The sequence below is a fragment of the Stenella coeruleoalba genome (genome assembly GCF_951394435.1).
Source record: "Stenella coeruleoalba genome assembly, chromosome: 8".
Taxonomy (NCBI): Eukaryota; Metazoa; Chordata; class Mammalia; order Artiodactyla; family Delphinidae; genus Stenella; species Stenella coeruleoalba.
The window spans coordinates 109,798,378-109,817,492 of NC_137154.1; the positions used below are offsets into that span (position 1 = coordinate 109,798,378).

At 43.5% G+C, this 19,115-nt stretch overlaps 1 long non-coding RNA gene across 18 annotated transcripts in view; it reads left to right on the forward strand.

Annotated features, from left to right (window-relative positions):
- Positions 1-19,115, forward strand: part of LOC307190093 — a 1,314,632-nt gene that overhangs the window by 932,849 nt on the left and 362,668 nt on the right. The window contains exon 5 of one of the 18 annotated variants that reach the window (XR_013829392.1): positions 18,470-18,528. The exons of the other annotated variants lie outside the window; for them this stretch is intronic. This is a non-coding gene — a long non-coding RNA (uncharacterized lncRNA). Of the gene's footprint in view, positions 1-18,469; positions 18,529-19,115 lie in introns of those variants that run through there. 18 annotated transcript variants of the gene reach the window in all.

A 19,115-nucleotide genomic window follows, 5' to 3' on the forward strand; every position in this document is an offset into this window, starting at 1 on the left:
GTTTTTTCCTGAATATATTCAGGAAAAAACGCATACGCCCTTTTTGGCCAAGTGCATCATTGTGGACGTTCTGCCTCTTTTCCTATGCTTTCAATGCAATTCCAGTCTACCTCCTGAAATCGGTTTCCTGCAATTCTGCCCCGCTTTCAAGTCCTCTTGGCAGCCTTACTTCAGTCTATTTTTGGACGATAGCTGTCATTTATAACTCTGCAGGTTTGTGAATTACAGTGCCCCTGAGCTCCTTTCTTCCACTCGCTTTCTTGTGACCTGGCCGCAACACCGCAGGATGGCTTCAGGCCCTAATCTGGTTCCGGCACGGCACGCTGAGCCTTTGGTTAATTCCTCTTCCTGTTGGGAAATGAGAGTTAAATTTGCCCATCCAGACACCTCCAGCTAGTCTCTCATTGGTTCTCCCTATTCCTGTTCATCTTCCGCAGAAATTGCAAACTGGGCCAAACAGGAGGTTAAAGGGACTGACTCTCCAAGTCGGGAGAGTGTTAGTAAAGCGTCTGGAATGTTGCACCCGAGTACCAGGGTACGAAAACTGAGACATATTTGAACATGTCTCCCGATCACATGGTTGATCATACTCTGGGTTCCACATGCATGTTTTAGCTGAAGGAAGAATAACTTAAACCTGGGTAGTTGAAACCCGTGGAATGGGTACCATGCAATATGACTTCAAAGGGTCTTCATTTGCTCACCGAACCTCTCCAATCCTATCACTGCTGCGATTATGCCCCTGTACACATGCTTGATTCTCTTTCGGAGACATAGCAATCCATAGGTTTTAAGATACTTACTAGTCAGTTACATTATTAGACGTTTAATATGCGGTGTTGAGTCCATTTCGTTGAGCAAGGAGTAGCTCTTGTCTATTCCATATTTGGCTTAAGGAACTTTATGTGTGCTCATTTCAATCCCTGGTTTTATGCAGCACCCCAACTCACCTTTACCCTTAAGCAAGCATAAGTTGGTTTTCTAAATTTGAGACCCTGTTCTGTTCTGTAATTCAGTTCCTGTGTAGCCAAGTTTACATTCCGTGTATTACTGATATCTTATGATGTTTCTTTTTCTGTGTGACTTATTTCAGTTAGAATCATCATACCTGAATCCACTCATTGTGCTGTTAAGGGCCTGATGACATAGATTTCATTGCTGAGTGATATTGCTTTGTAAGTAAATACCACAACTTCTTTATCCATTTTTCACTTTCTGCGATGTTGAACTTGTACGGTAAACGAGGTTCTTGTAAACAGAGCCATTCCAAACTTTGGGGTGGCTGTGTCTTTTTGATTTTAATTTCCCTAATCTATAAGATCATAAGTGGAAGTGCCCTAGGCTATGTTGCTTAGTTTTTTAGATGTTTCAGGAAACACCATACACTTCTCCGGAGTGTCTGTTGGCAATTTACATCCCGCCCATCAGCATAACAAGGCTCCCAGTTCTCCATGGCCTGTCCTGCCTTTCTGGATTTTACACTTTTTTCAGATGGCCCTTTTGACCGGGGGGAAGTGAGACTTCATTGTAGTGCAGATTTCCTTTGCAAGCTTGCTTGGTTGGCCAAAAAGGGCGTATGCGTTTTTTCCTGAATATATTCAGGAAAAAACGCATACGCCCTTTTTGGCCAAGTGCATCATTGTGGACGTTCTGCCTCTTTTCCTATGCTTTCAATACAATTCCAGTCTACCTCCTGAAATCTGTTTCCTGCAATTCTTCCCCACTTTCAAGTCCTCTTGGCAGCCTTACTTCAGTATATTTTTGGACGATAACTGTCATTTATAACTCTGCAGGTTTGTGAATTACAGTGCCCCTGAGCTCCTTTCTTCAACTCGCTTTCTTGTGAGCTGGCCGCAACACCACAGGATGGCTTCAGGCCCTAATCTGGTCCCGGCACGGCACGCTGAGCCTTTGGTTAATTCCTCTTCCTGGTGGGAAATGAGAGTTAAATTTGCCCGTCCAGACACCTCCAGCTAGTCTCTCATTGGTTCTCGCTATTCCTGTTCATCTTCCGCAGAAATTGCAAATTGGGCCAAACAGGAGGTTAAAGGGACTGACTCTCCAAGTGGGGAGAGTGTTAGTAAAGCATCTGGAATGTTGCACCCGAGTACCAGGGTACGAAAACTGAGACATATTTGAACACGTCTCCCGATCACACGGTTGATCATACTCTGGGTTCCACATGCATGTTTTAGCTGAAGGAAGAATACCTTAAACCTGGAGAGTTGAGACCCTTGGAATGGGTACCATGCAATATGACTTCAAAGGGTCTTCATTTGCTCACCAAACCTCTCCAATCCTATCACTGCTGCGTTTATGCCCCTGTACACAGGCTTGATTCTCTTTCGGAGACATAGCAATCCATAGGTTTTAAGATACTTACTAGTCAGGTACATTCTTAGGCGTTTAATATGGGGTGTTGAGTCCATTTCGTTGAGCAAGGAGTAGCTCTTGTCTATTCCATATTTGGCTTAAGGAACTTTATCTGTGCTCATTTCAATCTCTGGTTTTATGCAGCACCCCAACTCACCTTTCCCCTTAAGCAAGCATAAGTTGGTTTTCTAAATTTGAGACCCTGTTCTGTTCTGTAATTCAGTTCCTGTGTAGCCAAGTTTACATTCCGTGTATTACTGATATCTTATGATGTTTCTTTTTCTGTGTGACTTATTTCAGTTAGAATCATCATACCTGAATCCACTCATTGTGCTGCTAAGGGCCTGATGATATAGATTTCACTGCTGAGTGATATTGCTTCGTAAGTAAATACCACAACTTCTTTATCCATTTTTCACTTTCTGCGATGTTGTACTTGTACTGTAAACGAGGTTCTTGTAAACAGAGACGTTCCAAACTTTGGGGTGGCTGTGTCTTTTTGATTTTAATTTCCCTAAGCTATAGGACCATAAGTGGAAGTGCCCTAGGCTCTGTTGCTTTGTTTTTTAGATGTTTCAGGAAACACCATACACTTCTCCCGAGTGTCTGTTGGCAATTTACATCCCGCCCATCAGCATAACAAGGCTCCCAGTTCTCCATGGCCTGTCCTGCCTTTCTGGATTTTACACTTTTTTCAGATGGCCCTTTTGACCGGGGGGAAGTGAGACTTCATTGTAGTGCAGATTTCCTTTGCAAGCTTGCTTGGTTGGCCAAAAAGGGCGTATGCGTTTTTTCCTGAATATATTCAGGAAAAAACGCATACGCCCTTTTTGGCCAAGTGCATCATTGTGGACGTTCTGCCTGTTTTCCTATGCTTTCAATGCAATTCCAGTCTACCTCGTGAAATCGGTTTCCTGCAATTCTGCCCCGCTTTCAAGTCCTCTTGGCAGCCTTACTTCAGTATATTTTTGGACGATAGCTGTCATTTATAACTCTGCAGGCTTGTGAATTACAGTGCCCCTGAGCTCCTTTCTTCAACTCGCTTTCTTGTGAGCTGGCCGCAACACCGCAGGATGGCTTCAGGCCCTAATCTGGTTCCGGCACGGCATGCTGAGCCTTTGGTTAATTCCTCTTCCTGGTGGGAAATGAGAGTGAAATTTGCCCGTCCAGACACCTCCAGCTAGTCTCTCATTGGTTCTCCCTATTCCTGTTCATCTTCCGCAGAAATTGCAAACTGGGCCAAACAGGAGGTTAAAGGCGCTGACTCTCCAAGTGGGGAGAGTGTTAGTAAAGCGTCTGGAATGTTGCACCCGAGTACCAGGGGAGGAAAACTGAGACATATTTGAACACGTCTCCCGTTCACATGATTGATCATACTCCGGGTTCCACATGCATGTTTTAGCTGAAGGAAGAATACCTTAAACCTGGAGAGTTGAGACACGTGGAATGGGTACCATGCAATATGTCTTCAAAGGGTATTCATTTGCTCACCGAACCTCTCCAAATCTATCACTGCTACGTTTATGCCCCTGTACACATGCTTGATTCTCTTTAAGTGACATAGCAGTCCATAGGTTTTAAGATACTTACTAGTCAGGTACATTCTTAGGCGTTTAATATGGGGTGTTGAGTCCATTTCGTTGAGCAAGGAGTAGCTCTTGTCTATTCCATATTTGGCTTAAGGAACTTTATCTGTGCTCATTTCAATCTCTGGTTTTATGCAGCACCCCAACTCACCTTTCCCCTTAAGCAAGCATAAGTTGGTTTTTTAAATTTGAGACCCTGTTCTGTTCTGTAATTCAGTTCCTGTGTAGCCAAGTTTACATTCCGTGTATTACAGATATCTTATGATGTTTCTTTTTCTGTGTGACTTATTTCAGTTAGAATCATCATACCTGAATCCACTCATTGTGCTGCTAAGTGCCTGATGACATAGATTTCATTGCTGAGTGATATTGCTTTGTAAGTAAATACCACAACTTCTTTATCCATTTTTCACTTTCTGCGATGTTGAACTTGTACTGTAAACGAGGTTCTTGTAAACAGAGGCGTCCCAAACTTTGGGGTGGCTGTGTCTTTTTGATTTTAATTTCCCTAAGCTATAGGACCATAAGTGGAAGTGCCCTAGGCTCTGTTGTTTTGTTTTTTAGATGTTTCAGGAAACACCATACACTTCTCCCGAGTGTCTGTTGGCAATTTACATCCCGCCCATCAGCATAACAAGGCTCCCTGTTCTCCATGGCCTGTCCTGGCATTCTGGATTTTACACTTTTTTCAGATGGCCCTTTTGACCGAGGGGAATTGAGACTTCATTGTAGTGCAGATTTCCTTTGCAAGCTTGCTTGGTTGGCCAAAAAGGGCGTATGCGTTTTTTCCTGAATATATTCAGGAAAAACCGCATACGCCCTTTTTGGCCAAGCGCATCATTGTGGACGTTCTGCCTCTTTTCCTATGCTTTCAATGCAATTCCAGTCTACCTCCTGAAATCAGTTTCCTGCAATTCTGCCCCGCTTTCAAGTCCTATTGGCAGCCTTACTTCAGTATATTTTTGGACGATAGCTGTCATTTATAACTCTGCAGGTTAGTGAATTACAGTGCCCCAGAGCTCCTTTCTTCAACTCACTTTCTTTTGAGCTGGCCGCAACACTGCAGGATGGCTTCAGGCCCTAATCTGGTTCTGGCACGGCACGCTGAGCCTTTGGTTAATTCCTCTTCCTGGTGGGAAATGTGAGTTAAATTTGCCCGTCCACACACCTCCAGCTAGTCTCTCATTGGTTCTCGCTATTCCTGTTCATCTTCCGCAGAAATTGCAAACTGGGCCAAACAGGAGGTTAAAGGGACTGACTCTCCAAGTGGGTAGAGTGTTAGTAAAGCATCTGGAATGTTGCACCCGAGTACCAGGGTATGAAAACTGAGACATATTTGAACACGTCTCCCGATCACATGGTTGATCATACTCTAGGTTCCACATGCATGTTGTAGCTGAAGGAAGAATACCTTAAACCTGGAGAGTTGAGACCCGTGTAATGGGTACCATGCAATATGACTTCAAAGGGTCTTCATTTGCTCACTGAACCTCTCCAATCCTATCACTGCTGCGTTTATGCCCTTGTACACACGCTTGATTCTCTTTTGGAGACATAGCAATCCATAGGTTTTAAGATACTTACTAGTCAGGTACATTCTTAGGCGTTTAATATGTGGTGTTGAGTCCATTTCGTTGAGCAAGGAGTAGCTCTTGTCTATTCCATATTTGGCTTAAGGAACTTTATCTGTGCTCATTTCAATCTCTCGTTTTATGCAGCACCCCAACTCACCTTTCCCCTTAAGCAAGCATAAGTTGGTTTTCTAAATTTGAGACCCTGTTCTGTTTTGGAATTCAGTTCCTGTGTAGCCAAGTTTACATTCCGTGTATTAGTGATATCTTATGATGTTTCTTTTTCTGTGTGACATATTTCAGTTAGAATCATCATACCTGAATCCACTCATTGTGATGCTAAGGGCCTGATGACATAGATTTCATTGCTGAGTGATACTGCATTGTACGTAAGTACCACAAGTTCTTTATCCATTTTTCACTTTCTGTGATATTGAACTTGTACGGTAAACGAGGTTCTTGTAAACAGAGGCGTCCCAAACTTTGGGGTGGCTGTGTCTTTTTGATTTTAATTTCCCTAAGCTATAGGACCATAAGTGGAAGTGCCCTAGGCTCTGTTGCTTTGTTTTTTAGATGTTTCAGGAAACACCATACACTTCTCCCGAGTGTCTGTTGGCAATTTACATCCCGCCCATCAGCATAACAAGGCTCCCAGTTCTCCATGGCCTGTCCTGCCTTTCTGGATTTTACACATTTTTCAGATGGCCCTTTTGACCGGGGGGAAGTGAGACTTCATTGTAGTGCAGATTTCCTTTGCAAGCTTGCTTGGTTGGCCAAAAAGGGCGTATGCGTTTTTTCCTGAATATATTCAGGAAAAAACGCATACGCCCTATTTGGCCAAGTGCATCATTGTGGACGTTCTGCCTCTTTTCCTATGCTTTCAATGCAATTCCAGTCTACCTCCTGAAATCAGTTTCCTGCAATTCTGCCCCGCTTTCAAGTCCTCTTGGCAGCCTTACTTCAGTATATTTTTGGACGATAGCTGTCATTTATAACTCTGCAGGTTTGTGAATTACAGTGCCCCTGAGCTCCTTTCTTCAACTCGCTTTCTTGTGAGCTGGCCGCAACACCGCAGGATGGCTTCAGGCCCTAATCTGGTCCCGGCACGGCACGCTGAGCCTTTCGTTAATTCCTCTTCCTGGTGGGAAATGAGAGTTAAATTTGCCCGTCCAGACACCTCCAGCTAGTCTCTCATTGGTTCTCCCTATTCCTGTTCATCTTCCGCAGAAATTGCAAACTGGGCCAAACAGGAGGTTAAAGACGCTGACTCTCCAAGTGGGGAGAGTGTTAGTAAAGCGTCTGGAATGTTGCACCCGAGTACCAGGGTACGAAAACTGAGACATATTTGAACACGTCTCCCGATAACATGGTTGATCATACTCTAGGTTCCACATGCATGTTTTAGCTGAAGGAAGAATACCTTAAACCTGGGTTGTTGAAACCTCTGGAATGAGTATCATGCAATATGACTTCAAAGGGTCTTCATTTGCTCACCGAACCTCTCCAATCCTATCACTGCTGCGTTTATGCCCCTGTACACATGCTTGATTCTCTTTCAGAGACATAGCAATCCATAGGTTTTAAGATACTTACTAGTCAGGTACATTCTTAGGCGTTTAATATGGGGTGTTGAGTCCATTTCGTTGAGAAAGGAGTAGCTCTTGTGTATCCCATATTTGGCTTAAGGAACTTTATCTGTGCTCATTTCAATCTCTGGTTTTATACAGCACCCCAACTCACCTTTACCCTTAAGCAAGCATAAGTTGGTTTTCTAAATTTGAGACCCTGTTCTGTTCTGTAATTCAGTTCCTGTGTAGCCAAGTTTACATTCCGTGTATTAGTGATATCTTATGATGTTTCTTTTTATGTGTGACTTATTTCAGTTAGAATCATCATACCTGAATCCACTCATTGTGCTGCTAAGGGCCTGATGACATAGATTTCATTGCTGAGTGATATTGCTTTGTAAGTAAATACCACAACTTCTTTATCCATTTTTCACTTTCTGCGATGTTGAACTTGTACTGTAAACGAGGTTCTTGTAAACTGAGGCGTCCCAAACTTTGGGGCAGCTGTGTCTTTTTGATTTTAAATTCCCTGAGCTATAGGACCATAAGTGGAAGTGCCCTAGGCTCTGTTGCTTTGTTTTTTAGATGTTTCAGGAAACACCATACACTTCTCCCCAGTGTCTGTTGGCAATTTACATCCTGCTCATCAGCATAACAAGGCTCCCAGTTCTCCATGGCCTGTCCTGCCTTTCTGGATTTTACAATTTTTTCAGATGGCCCTTTTGACCGGGGGGAAGTGAGACTTCATTGTAGTGCAGATTTCCTTTGCAAGTTTGCTTGGTTGGCCAAAAAGGGCGTATGCGTTTTTTCGTGAACATGTTCAGGAAAAAACGCATACGCCCTTTTTGGCCAAGTGCATCATTGTGTACGTTCTGCCTCTTTTCCTATGCTTTAAATGCAATTCCAGTCTACCTCCTGAAATCTGTTTCCTGCAATTCTTCCCCGCTTTCAAGTCCCCTTGGCAGCCTTACTTCAGTATATTTTTGGACGATAGCTGTCATTTATAACTCTGCAGGTTTGTGAATTACAGTGCCCCTGAGCTCCTTTCTTCAACTCGCTTTCTTGTGAGCTGGCCGCAACACCGCAGGATGGTTTCAGGCCCTAATCTGGTTCCGGCACGGCATGCTGAGCCTTTGGTTAATTCCTCTTCCTGGTGGGAAATGAGAGTTAAATTTGCCCGTCCAGACACCTCCAGCTAGCCTCTCATTGGTTCTCCCTATTCCTGTTCAACTTCCGCAGAAATTGCAAACTGGGCCAAACAGGAGGTTAAAGACGCTGACTCTCCAAGTAGGGAGAGTGTTAGTAAAGCGTCTGGAATGTTGCACCCGAGTACCAGGGTACGAAAACTGAGACATATTTGAACACGTCTCCCGATCACATGGTTGATCATACTCTAGGTTCCACATGCATGTTTTAGCTGAAGGAAGAATACCTTAAACCTGGGTTGTTGAAACCCGTGGAATGAGTATCATGCAATATGACTTCAAAGGGTCTTCATTTGCTCACCGAACCTCTCCAATCCTATCACTGCTGCGTTTATGCCCCTGTACACATGCTTGATTCTCTTTCAGAGACATAGCAATCCATAGGTTTTAAGATACTTACTAGTCAGGTACATTCTTAGGCGTTTAATATGCGGTGTTGAGTCCATTTCGTTGAGCAAGGAGTAGCTCTTGTCTATTCCATATTTGGCTTAAGTAACTTTATCTGTGCTCATTTCAATCTCTGGTTTTATGCAGCACCCCAACTCACCTTTCCCCTTAAGCAAGCATAAGTTGGTTTTCTAAATTTGAGACCCTGTTCTGTTCTGTAATTCAGTTCCTGTGTAGCCAAGTTTACATTCCGTGTATTACTGATATCTTATGATGTTTCCTTTTCTGTGTGACTTATTTCAGTTAGAATCATCATACCTGACTCCAGTCATTGTGCTGCTAAGGGCCTGATGACATAGATTTCATTGCTGAGTGATATTGCTTTGTAAGTAAGTACCACAACTTCTTTATCCATTTTTCACTTTCTGCGATGTTGAACTTGTACTGTAAACGAGGTTCTTGTAAACAGAGCCGTTCCAAACTTTGGGGTGGCTGTGTCTTTTTGATTTTACTTTCCTAAGCTATAGGACCATAAGTGGAAGTGCCCTAGGCTCTGTTGCTTTGTTTTATAGATGTTTCAGGAAACACCATACACTTCTCCCGAGTGTCTGTTGGCAATTTACATCCCGCCCATCAGCATAACAAGGCTCCCAGTTCTCCATGGCCTGTCCTGCCTTTCTGGATTTTACACTTTTTTCAGATGGCCCTTTTGACCGGGGGGAAGTGAGACTTCATTGTAGTGCAGATTTCCTTTGCAAATTTGCTTGGTTGGCCAAAAAGCGCGTATGCGTTTTTTCCTGAATATATTCAGGAAAAAACGCATACGCCCCTTTTGGCCAAGTGCATCATTGTGGACGTTCTGCCTCTTTTCCTATGCTTTCAATGCAATTCCAGTCTACCTCCTGAAATCGGTTTCCTGCAATTCTGCCCCGCTTTCAAGTCCTCTTGGCAGCCTTACTTCAGTATATTTTTGGACGATAGCTGTCATTTATAACTCTGCAGGTTTGTGAATTACAGTGCCCCTGAGCTCCTTTCTTCAACTCGCTTTCTTGTGAGCTGGCCGCAACACCGCAGGATGGCTTCAGGCCCTAATCTGGTTCCGGCACGGCACACTGAGCCTTTGGTTATTTCCTCTTCCTGGTGGGAAATGAAAGTTAAATTTGCCCGTCCAGACACCTCCAGCTAGTTTCTCATTGGTTCTCCCTATTCCTGTTCATCTTCCGCAGAAATTGCAAACTGGGCCAAACAGGAGGTTAAATACGCTGACTCTCCAAGTGGGGAGAGTGTTAGTAAAGCGTCTGGAATGTTGCACCCGAGTACCAGGGGAGGAAAACTGAGACATATTTGAACACATCTCCCGTTCACACGGTTGATCATACTCTGGGTTCCACATGCATGTTTTAGCTGAAGGGAGAATACCTTAAACCTGGAGAGTTGAGACCCGTGTAATGGGTACCATGCAATATGACTTCAAAGGGTCTTCATTTGCTCACCGAACCTCTCCAATCCTATCAGTGCTGCGTTTATGCCCCTGTACACATGCTTGATTCTCTTTCAGAGACATAGCAATCCATAGGTTTTAAGATACTTACTAGTCAGGTACATTCTTAGGCGTTTAATATGGGGTGTTGAGTCCATTTCGTTGAGCAAGGAGTAGCTCTTGTCTATTCCATATTTGGCTTAAGGAACTTTATCTGTGCTCATTTCAATCTCTGGTTTTATGCAGCACCCTAACTCACCTTTCCCCTTAAGCAAGCATAAGTTGGTTTTCTAAATTTGAGACCCTGTTCTGTTTTGGAATTCAGTTCCTGTGTAGCCAAGTTTACATTCCGTGTATTACTGATATCTTATGATGTTTCTTTTTCTGTTTGACTTATTTCAGTTAGAATTATCATACCTGAATGCTCTCATTATGCTGCTATGGGCCTGATGACATTGATTTCATTGCTGAGTGATACTGCATTGTACGTAAGTACCACAAGTTCTTATCCATTTTTCACTTTCTGCGATATTGAACTTGTACGGTAAACGAGGTTCTTGTAAACAGAGGCGTCCCAAACTTTGGGGTGGCTGTGTCTTTTTGATTTTAATTTCCCTAAGCTATAGGACCATAAGTGGAAGTGCCCTAGGCTCTGTTGCTTTGTTTTTTAGATGTTTCAGGAAACACCATACACTTCTCCCGAGTGTCTGTTGGCAATTTACATCCCGCCCATCAGCATAACAAGGCTCCCAGTTCTCCATGGCCTGTCCTGCCTTTCTGGATTTTACACTTTTTTCAGATGGCCCTTTTGACTGGGGGGAAGTGAGACTTCATTGTAGTGAAGATTTCCTTTGCTAGTTTGCTTGGTTGGGCAAAAAGCGCGTATGCGTTTTTTCCTGAATATATTCAGGAAAAAACGCATACGCCCTTTTTGGCCAAGTGCATCATTGTGGATGTTCTGCCTCTTTTCCTATGCTTTCAATGCAATTCCAGTCTACCTCCTGAAATCGGTTTCCTGCAATTCTGCCCCGCTTTCAAGTCCTCTTGGCAGCCTTACTTCAGTATATTTTTGGACGATAGCTGTCATTTATAACTCTGCAGGTTTGTGAATTACAGTGCCCCTGAGCTCCTTTCTTCCACTCGCTTTCTTGTGACCTGGCCGCAACACCGCAGGATGGCTTCAGGCCCTAATCTGGTTCCGGCACGGCACGCTGAGCCTTTGGTTAATTCCTCTTCCTGTTGGGAAATGAGAGTTAAATTTGCCCATCCAGACACCTCCAGCTAGTCTCTCATTGGTTCTCCCTATTCCTGTTCATCTTCCGCAGAAATTGCAAACTGGGCCAAACAGGAGGTTAAAGGGACTGACTCTCCAAGTCGGGAGAGTGTTAGTAAAGCATCTGGAATGTTGCACCCGAGTACCAGGGTACGAAAACTGAGACATATTTGAACATGTCTCCCGATCACATGGTTGATCATACTCTGGGTTCCACATGCATGTTTTAGCTGAAGGAAGAATAACTTAAACCTGGGTAGTTGAAACCCATGGAATGGGTACCATGCAATATGACTTCAAAGGGTCTTCATTTGCTCACCGAACCTCTCCAATCCTATCACTGCTGCGATTATGCCCCTGTACACATGCTTGATTCTCTTTCGGAGACATAGCAATCCATAGGTTTTAAGATACTTACTAGTCAGTTACATTATTAGACGTTTAATATGCGGTGTTGAGTCCATTTCGTTGAGCAAGGAGTAGCTCTAGTCTATTCCATATTTGGCTTAAGGAACTTTATGTGTGCTCATTTCAATCTCTGGTTTTATGCAGCACCCCAACTCACCTTTACCCTTAAGCAAGCATAAGTTGGTTTTCTAAATTTGAGACCCTGTTCTGTTCTGTAATTCAGTTCCTGTGTAGCCAAGTTTACATTCCGTGTATTACTGATATCTTATGATGTTTCTTTTTCTGTGTGACTTATTTCAGTTAGAATCATCATACCTGAATCCACTCATTGTGCTGTTAAGGGCCTGATGACATAGATTTCATTGCTGAGTGATATTGCTTTGTAAGTAAGTACCACAACTTCTTTATCCATTTTTCACTTTCTGCGATGTTGAACTTGTACGGTAAACGAGGTTCTTGTAACAGAGCCATTCCAAACTTTGGGGTGGCTGTGCCTTTTTGAGTTTAATTTCCCTAATCTATAAGATCATAAGTGGAAGTGCCCTAGGCTATGTTGCTTAGTTTTTTAGATGTTTCAGGAAACACCATACACTTCTCCGGAGTGTCTGTTGGCAATTTACATCCCGCCCATCAGCATAACAAGGCTCCCAGTTCTCCATGGCCTGTCCTGCCTTTCTGGATTTTACACTTTTTTCAGATGGCCCTTTTGACCGGGGGGAAGTGAGACTTCATTGTAGTGCAGATTTCCTTTGCAAGTTTGCTTGGTTGGCCAAAAAGCGCGTATGCGTTTTTTCCTGAATATATTCAGGAAAAAACGCATACGCCCTTTTTGGCCAAGTGCATCATTGTGGACGTTCTGCCTCTTTTCCTATGCTTTCAATGCAATTCCAGTCTACCTCCTGAAATCGGTTTCCTGCAATTCTGCCCCGCTTTCAAGTCCTCTTGGCAGCCTTACTTCAGTATATTTTTGGACGATAGCTGTCATTTATAACTCTGCAGGTTTGTGAATTACAGTGCCCCTGAGCTCCTTTCTTCAACTCGCTTTCTTGTGACCTGGCCGCAACACCGCAGGATGGCTTCAGGCCCTAATCTGGTTCCGGCACGGCACACTGAGCCTTTGGTTATTTCCTCTTCCTGGTGGGAAATGAAAGTTAAATTTGCCCGTCCAGACACCTCCAGCTAGTTTCTCATTGGTTCTCCCTATTCCTGTTCATCTTCCGCAGAAATTGCAAACTGGGCCAAACAGGAGGTTAAATACGTTGACTCTCCAAGTGGGGAGAGTGTTAGTAAAGCGTCTGGAATGTTGCACCCGAGTACCAGGGGAGGAAAACTGAGACATATTTGAACACATCTCCCGTTCACACGGTTGATCATACTCTGGGTTCCACATGCATGTTTTAGCTGAAGGGAGAATACCTTAAACCTGGAGAGTTGAGACCCGTGTAATGGGTACCATGCAATATGACTTCAAAGGGTCTTCATTTGCTCACCGAACCTCTCCAATCCTATCAGTGCTGCGTTTATGCCCCTGTACACATGCTTGATTCTCTTTCAGAGACATAGCAATCCATAGGTTTTAAGATACTTACTAGTCAGGTACATTCTTAGGCGTTTAATATGGGGTGTTGAGTCCATTTCGTTGAGCAAGGAGTAGCTCTTGTCTATTCCATATTTGGCTTAAGGAACTTTATCTGTGCTCATTTCAATCTCTGGTTTTATGCAGGACCCCAACTCACCTTTCCCCTTAAGCAAGCATAAGTTGGTTTTCTAAATTTGAGAACCTGTTCTGTTTTGGAATTCAGTTCCTGTGTAGCCAAGTTTACATTCCGTGTATTACTGATATCTTATGATGTTTCTTTTTCTGTTTGACTTATTTCAGTTAGAATTATCATACCTGAATGCTCTCGTTATGCTGCTATGGGCCTGATGACATAGATTTCATTGCTGAGTGATACTGCATTGTACGTAAGTACCACAAGTTCTTATCCATTTTTAACTTTCTGCGATATTGAACTTGTACGGTAAACGAGGTTCTTGTAAACAGAGGCGTCCCAAACTTTGGGGTGGCTGTGTCTTTTTGATTTTAATTTCCCTAAGCTATAGGACCATAAGTGGAAGTGCCCTAGGCTCTGTTGCTTTGTTTTTTAGATGTTTCAGGAAACACCATACACTTCTCCCGAGTGTCTGTTGGCAATTTACATCCCGCCCATCAGCATAACAAGGCTCCCAGTTCTCCATGGCCTGTCCTGCCTTTCTGGATTTTACACTTTTTTCAGATGGCCCTTTTGACCGGGGGGAAGTGAGACTTCATTGTAGTGAAGATTTCCTTTGCAAGTTTGCTTGGTTGGGCAAAAAGCGCGTATGCGTTTTTTCCTGAATATATTCACGAAAAAACGCATACGCCCTTTTTGGCCAAGTGCATCATTGTGGATGTTCTGCCTCTTTTCCTATGCTTTCAATGCAATTCCAGTCTACCTCCTGAAATCGGTTTCCTGCAATTCTGCCCCGCTTTCAAGTCCTCTTGGCAGCCTTACTTCAGTCTATTTTTGGACGATAGCTGTCATTTATAACTCTGCAGGTTTGTGAATTACAGTGCCCCTGAGCTCCTTTCTTCCACTCGCTTTCTTGTGACCTGGCCGCAACACCGCAGGATGGCTTCAGGCCCTAATCTGGTTCCGGCACGGCACGCTGAGCCTTTGGTTAATTCCTCTTCCTGTTGGGAAATGAGAGTTAAATTTGCCCATCCAGACACCTCCAGCTAGTCTCTCATTGGTTCTCCCTATTCCTGTTCATCTTCCGCAGAAATTGCAAACTGGGCCAAACAGGAGGTTAAAGGGACTGACTCTCCAAGTCGGGAGAGTGTTAGTAAAGCGTCTGGAATGTTGCACCCGAGTACCAGGGTACGAAAACTGAGACATATTTGAACATGTCTCCCGATCACATGGTTGATCATACTCTGGGTTCCACATGCATGTTTTAGCTGAAGGAAGAATAACTTAAACCTGGGTAGTTGAAACCCGTGGAATGGGTACCATGCAATATGACTTCAAAGGGTCTTCATTTGCTCACCGAACCTCTCCAATCCTATCACTGCTGCGATTATGCCCCTGTACACATGCTTGATTCTCTTTCGGAGACATAGCAATCCATAGGTTTTAAGATACTTACTAGTCAGTTACATTATTAGACGTTTAATATGCGGTGTTGAGTCCATTTCGTTGAGCAAGGAGTAGCTCTTGTCTATTCCATATTTGGCTTAAGGAACTTTATGTGTGCTCATTTCAATCTCTGGTTTTATGCAGCACCCCAACTCACCTTTACCCTTAAGCAAGCATAAGTTGGTTTTCTAAATTTGAGACCCTGTTCTGTTCTGTAATTCAGTTCCTGTGTAGCCAAGTTTACATTCCGTGTATTACTGATATCTTATGATGTTTCTTTTTCTGTGTGACTTATTTCAGTTAGAATCATCATACCTGAATCCACTCATTGTGCTGTTAAGGGCCTGATGACATAGATTTCATTGCTGAGTGATATTGCTTTGTAAGTAAATACCACAACTTCTTTATCCATTTTTCACTTTCTGCGATGTTGAACTTGTACGGTAAACGAGGTTCTTGTAAACAGAGCCATTCCAAACTTTGGGGTGGCTGTGTCTTTTTGATTTTAATTTCCCTAATCTATAAGATCATAAGTGGAAGTGCCCTAGGCTATGTTGCTTAGTTTTTTAGATGTTTCAGGAAACACCATACACTTCTCCGGAGTGTCTGTTGGCAATTTACATCCCGCCCATCAGCATAACAAGGCTCCCAGTTCTCCATGGCCTGTCCTGCCTTTCTGGATTTTACACTTTTTTCAGATGGCCCTTTTGACCGGGGGGAAGTGAGACTTCATTGTAGTGCAGATTTCCTTTGCAAGCTTGCTTGGTTGGCCAAAAAGGGCGTATGCGTTTTTTCCTGAATATATTCAGGAAAAAACGCATACGCCCTTTTTGGCCAAGTGCATCATTGTGGACGTTCTGCCTCTTTTCCTATGCTTTCAATACAATTCCAGTCTACCTCCTGAAATCTGTTTCCTGCAATTCTTCCCCACTTTCAAGTCCTCTTGGCAGCCTTACTTCAGTATATTTTTGGACGATAACTGTCATTTATAACTCTGCAGGTTTGTGAATTACAGTGCCCCTGAGCTCCTTTCTTCAACTCGCTTTCTTGTGAGCTGGCCGCAACACCACAGGATGGCTTCAGGCCCTAATCTGGTCCCGGCACGGCACGCTGAGCCTTTGGTTAATTCCTCTTCCTGGTGGGAAATGAGAGTTAAATTTGCCCGTCCAGACACCTCCAGCTAGTCTCTCATTGGTTCTCGCTATTCCTGTTCATCTTCCGCAGAAATTGCAAATTGGGCCAAACAGGAGGTTAAAGGGACTGACTCTCCAAGTGGGGAGAGTGTTAGTAAAGCATCTGGAATGTTGCACCCGAGTACCAGGGTACGAAAACTGAGACATATTTGAACACGTCTCCCGATCACACGGTTGATCATACTCTGGGTTCCACATGCATGTTTTAGCTGAAGGAAGAATACCTTAAACCTGGAGAGTTGAGACCCTTGGAATGGGTACCATGCAATATGACTTCAAAGGGTCTTCATTTGCTCACCGAACCTCTCCAATCCTATCACTGCTGCGTTTATGCCCCTGTACAGACGCTTGATTCTCTTTTGGAGACATAGCAATCCATAGGTTTTAAGATACTTACTAGTCAGGTACATTCTTAGGCGTTTAATATGGGGTGTTGAGTCCATTTCATTGAGCAAGGAGTAGCTCTTGTCTATTCCATATTTGGCTTAAGGAACTTTATCTGTGCTCATTTCAATCTCTGGTTTTATGCAGCACCCCAACTCACCTTTCCCCTTAAGTAAGCATAAGTTGGTTTTCTAAATTTGAGACCCTGTTCTGTTCTGTAATTCAGTTCCTGTGTAGCCAAGTTTACATTCTGTGTATTACTGATATCTTATGATGTTTCTTTTTCTGTGTGACTTATTTCAGTTAGAATCATCGTACCTGAATCCACTCATTATGCTGCTACGGGCCTGATGACATAGATTTCATTGCTGAGTGATACTGCATTGTACGTAAGTACCACAAGTTCTTTATCCATTTTTCACTTTCTGTGATATTGAACTTGTACGGTAAACGAGGTTCTTGTAAACAGAGGCGTCCCAAACTTTGGGGTGGCTGTGTCTTTTTGATTTTAATTTCCCTAAGCTATAGGACCATAAGTGGAAGTGCCCTAGGCTCTGTTGCTTTGTTTTTTAGATGTTTCAGGAAACACCATACACTTCTCCCGAGTGTCTGTTGGCAATTTACATCCCGCCCATCAGCATAACAAGGCTCCCAGTTCTCCATGGCCTGTCCTGCCTTTCTGGATTTTACACTTTTTTCAGATTGCCCTTTTGACCGGGGAGCAGTGAGACTTCACTGTACTGCAGATTTCCTTTGCAAGCTTGCTTGGTTGGCCAAAAAGGGCGTATGCGTTTTTTCCTGAATATATTCAGGAAAAAACGCATACGCCCTTTTTGGCCAAGTGCATCATTGTGGACGTTCTGCCTCTTTTCCTATGCTTTCAATGCAATTCCAGTCTACCTCCTGAAATCGGTTTCCTGCAATTCTGCCCCGCTTTCAAGTCCTCTTGGCAGCCTTACTTCAGTATATTTTTGGACGATAGCTGTCATTTATAACTCTGCAGGTTTGTGAATTACAGTGCCCCTGAGCTCCTTTCTTCAACTCGCTTTCTTGTGACCTGGCCGCAACACCGCAGGATGGCTTCAGGCCCTAATCTGGTTCCGGCACGGCACACTGAGCCTTTGGTTATTTCCTCTTCCTGGTGGGAAATGAGAGTTAAATTTGCCCGTCCAGACACCTCCAGCTAGTTTCTCATTGGTTCTCCCTATTCCTGTTCATCTTCCGCAGTAATTGCAAACTGGGCCAAACAGGAGGTTAAATACGCTGACTCTCCAAGTGGGGAGAGTGTTAGTAAAGCGTCTGGAATGTTGCACCTGAGTACCAGGGTACGAAAACTGAGACATATTTGATCACGTCTCCCGTTCACACGGTTGATCATACTCTGGGTTCTACATGCATGTTTTAGCTGAAGGAAGAATACCTTAAACCTGGAGAGTTGAGATCTGTGGAATGGATACCATGCAATATGACTTCAAAGGGTCTTCATTTGCTCACCGAACCTCTCCAATCCTATCACTGCTGCGTTTATGCCCCTGTACAGACGCTTGATTCTCTTTTGGAGACATAGCAATCCATAGGTTTTAAGATACTTACTAGTCAGGTACATTCTTAGGCGTTTAATATGGGGTGTTGAGTCCATTTCGTTGAGCAAGGAGTAGCTCTTGTCTATTCCATATTTGGCTTAAGGAACTTTATCTGTGCTCATTTCAATCTCTGGTTTTATGCAGCACCCCAACTCACCTTTCCCCTTAAGTAAGCATAAGTTGGTTTTCTAAATTTGAGACCCTGTTCTGTTCTGTAATTCAGTTCCTGTGTAGCCAAGTTTACATTCTGTGTATTACTGATATCTTATGATGTTTCTTTTTCTGTGTGACTTATTTCAGTTAGAATCATCGTACCTGAATCCACTCATTATGCTGCTACAGGCCTGATGACATAGATTTCATTGCTCAGTGATACTGCATTGTACGTAAGTACCACAAGTTCTTTATCCAGTTTTCACTTTCTGTGATATTGAACTTGTACGGTAAACGAGGTTCTTGTAAACAGAGGCGTCCCAAACTTTGGGGTGGCTGTGTCTTTTTGATTTTAATTTCCCTAAGCTATAGGACCATAAGTGGAAGTGCCCTAGGCTCTGTTGCTTTGTTTTTTAGATGTTTCAGGAAACACCATACACTTCCCCTGAGTGTCTGTTGGCAATTTACATCCTGCCTATCAGCATAACAAGGCTCCCAGTTCTCCATGGCCTGTCCTGCCTTTCTGGATTTTACACTTTTTTCAGATGGCCCTTTTGACCGGGGAGCAGTGAGACTTCACTGTACTGCAGATTTCCTTTGCAAGCTTGCTTGGTTGGCCAAAAAGTGCGTATGCGTTTTTTCCTGAATATATTCAGGAAAAAACGCATACGCCCTTTTTGGCCAAGTGCATCATTGTGGACGTTCTGCCTCTTTTCCTATGCTTTCAATGCAATTCCAGTCTACCTCCTGAAATCGGTTTCCTGCAATTCTGCCCCGTTTTCAAGTCCTCTTG